The 3,067-nt window shown below is 38.9% G+C and overlaps 1 pseudogene; it reads left to right on the top strand.

The window, feature by feature from the left end:
- The first annotated feature begins 1,919 nt into the window (after positions 1 to 1,919).
- Positions 1,920 to 2,689, top strand: LOC130833743 (haloacid dehalogenase-like hydrolase domain-containing protein 2; annotated as a pseudogene).
- Positions 2,690 to 3,067: the final 378 nt, after the last annotated feature.

Here is a 3,067-nt window from a genome sequence, read left to right as displayed (position 1 = left end):
GATAACATACGTAAATCACTTTATATAATGCCCAATGCATAGTAAATACTTACTGAATGGTAGGTATTATTTAGCATGATAGCAAAGGAACCAACAATTTAAAAAATACTCCAAGACTCTATCTAAAGCTTATGTATAAAAAATACGAACACAAAATTAAGAGGAAAGTAAGAAGCTGGAATAAAAATATTTGCAGCATGTGTGACAGAGCAAAAGGTAAACATTTCATATATCATAAGCCTTAGATAGAATAGCAAAACAGGCAAAGTACATCAATTGTATCGTTTATAAAAGAAATAAAACTGGCTATATGGGGACTTCGTTGGTGGTCCAGCAGTTAAGAGTCTGTGCTTCCATTGCAGGGGGTGCAGGTTAAATCCCTGGTCTGGGAACGAAGATCCCACATGCAGAAAAAAAAAAAAGGCTGTATGAAAACATATCTGCTTTCACTTATAACAAAAATTACACATTAAAATATATGATATACAAAAAAAAAGAAAGAAGACACTAATTGCTAATATCTGAAATGAAAGAAGGGCTATTGCTACTGATCCCATGGACATTAAAAGAATAATAAAGGAGTGTTATCAACAACTCTGTGCCCACAAATATAACTTGCATGAAATGGACCATTTCTTTGAAAGACACAATCCTCAAAAACTCCTACCTAGGAGAATTAGGCAATCTGAAAAGCCTATATCTATTAAGGAAATTGAATTAGGAATTAATAATATTCCAAAACAGAAATATTATTATTATTATACCAGGCCCAGATGGATTCACCGGTGAATTCTACCATACATTTAAGGAAGAAATGTTACCAATTCTCTACAGAATTGGTAGCTGTAGAAATAGCAGCTGAGGGAATGCTTCCTAACTCATTCTATGAGTCCAGCATTACCTTAACAGCAAAACCAAACAAAAACATTAAAAAAGGGAAACTACCGGCCAATGTCTCTCATAAACATAGATGCGAAAATTCTCAACAAAATATTAGCAAATCAAGTCCAACAATATAAAAAGAAGTATACACCATGATCAAGTGGGATTTATTCCAGATACATGAGGCTGGTTCAACGTTTGAAAATCAATTAATGTAATTCATCACACCGACAGGCTAAAGGTAGTCATATGATTATATCCATAACTGTAGAAAAAGCACTTGAAAAAATCCAATACCCATTCATAATTCAAACAAACAAACAAGCAGAAAAACATTGGCAAACTAGAATAGACGATAACTTCCTCAACCTGATAAAGAATGTCTGCAAAATACCGACATCTAACTTCATACTTAATAGAAACTAGATGCTTTCTCCCTAAGATTAGGAACAAAGCAGTGATGCCCCCTCTCACCTCTCCTTTCCAACACTGTACTGGAAGTCCTAACAAATGAAATAAGATTAAAAGAAGGAGAAGAAATAAAAGGTATATAGTAAAAGGGAAGGAAGAAATAAAACTGTCTTTGCTCACAAATAAAGTGATTATTTGTGTAGAAAATCCCAAAGGATGAACAAAAAACCTCCTGAAACTGATAAGTGATTATAGACAGGTTGTAAGATACAGATTAATAATACCAAAGTAATAATTGCTTTCTTATATACCAGGAACATACAATTGGAATTGGAAATTTAAAACACAACACCATTTACATTAGCACCATTTACAAAAGAAAGAAAAAAGAAAATAAATACTCAAGGAAAAATACTTCCAGAAAAATCTTTGAAAATATATACAAGATCTAGGACTTCTTAGGTGGCGAAGTGGTTAAGAATGCGCCTGCCACTTCAGGCACGGTCCTGGACCCAGTTTCCTGCATCCTCAGACAGCTGCCTGCGCGCTCTTGGCCATCGGCAAGGATGCTGCCGAGGGGCGCGGCTGTGCGGACTTCCCTGCCAGCGCAGAATGAAGGATGGATTAAAAGCTATTTTGGTAGATCTCAGTGGCACACTTCACATTGAAGATGCAGCTGTGCCAGGCACACAGGAAGCTCTTAAAAGGTTACGTGCTACTTCTGTAATGGTTAGGTTTGTGACCCATACAACCAAAGAGAACAAGCAAGACCTCTTAGAAAGATTGAAAAAATTGGAGTTTGATATCTCTGAAGATGAAATATTCACTTCTCTGACTGCAGCCAGAATCTTGATAGAGCAGAAACAAGTCCGACCCATGCTGCTGGCTGATGATCTCGCCCTGCCCGATTTTAAAGGAATACAAACAAGTGACCCTAACGCCATGGTCACAGGATTGGCACCAGAGCACTTTCATTATCAAACTCTGAATCAAGCATTCCGGTTACTCCTGGATGCAGCTCCTCTGATAGCAATCCACAAAGCCAGGTATTACAAGAGAAAAGATGGCTTAGCCCTGGGATCTGGACCATTTGTGACTGCTTTAGAGTATGCTACAGACACCAAGGCCACCGTCGTGGAGAAACCAGAGAAAACGTTCTTTTTTGGAGGCGTTGCGGGGCACTGGCTGTGAACCTGAGGGGGCCGTCATGATTGGAGATGATTGCTGGGATGATGTCGGTGGGGCTCAGGATATCGGCAAAACTGGGAAATATCGAGCAGCAGACAAAGAAAAAACTAATCCAGCTCCTTACTTAACTTGTGAGAGCTTCCCTCATGCCGTGGACCACATTCGGCAGCATCTACTGTGAACCATTATGTGAATCACAAGCAACTTGAAACGCAGCTTTTCATCATCTGGAATGAATCCCTCAACAACTCAGTGCCAGCATGGACAGACACAAACCACTCAGAGCTGGTCACCACTGAACCCTCTTTTATTGTGCAGTAATTAGAAAGAAAGGTATTGAATTGCAGCCAGCCACTAAGCCTGGCGAATCCCTTTTGTTTTATTTTGTAAAAGAAGATGAGATCCAAAGAAAGGGAAAGCTGAGATTTTGTGCCACTCCTTTTAAAATATTCATCAAGTTAGTGGGGCTGGTGGAAGAGTCTGCTGCAGGGAGCCTTGTTCTCTGCTGTCTCTTCACTGGTAAATTGGAGGGGTTCAGATTGTGCATAAAGTTTGTGCTTTTTATTGAAGGGTGCATTAGGCTGTA

Source organism: Hippopotamus amphibius, chromosome 12 (genome assembly GCF_030028045.1).
Source record: "Hippopotamus amphibius kiboko isolate mHipAmp2 chromosome 12, mHipAmp2.hap2, whole genome shotgun sequence".
NCBI lineage: Eukaryota > Metazoa > Chordata > Mammalia > Artiodactyla > Hippopotamidae > Hippopotamus > Hippopotamus amphibius.
The sequence above is the reverse complement of the archived record's forward strand: the minus strand, read 5'-3'. Positions and strand labels throughout refer to the sequence as shown.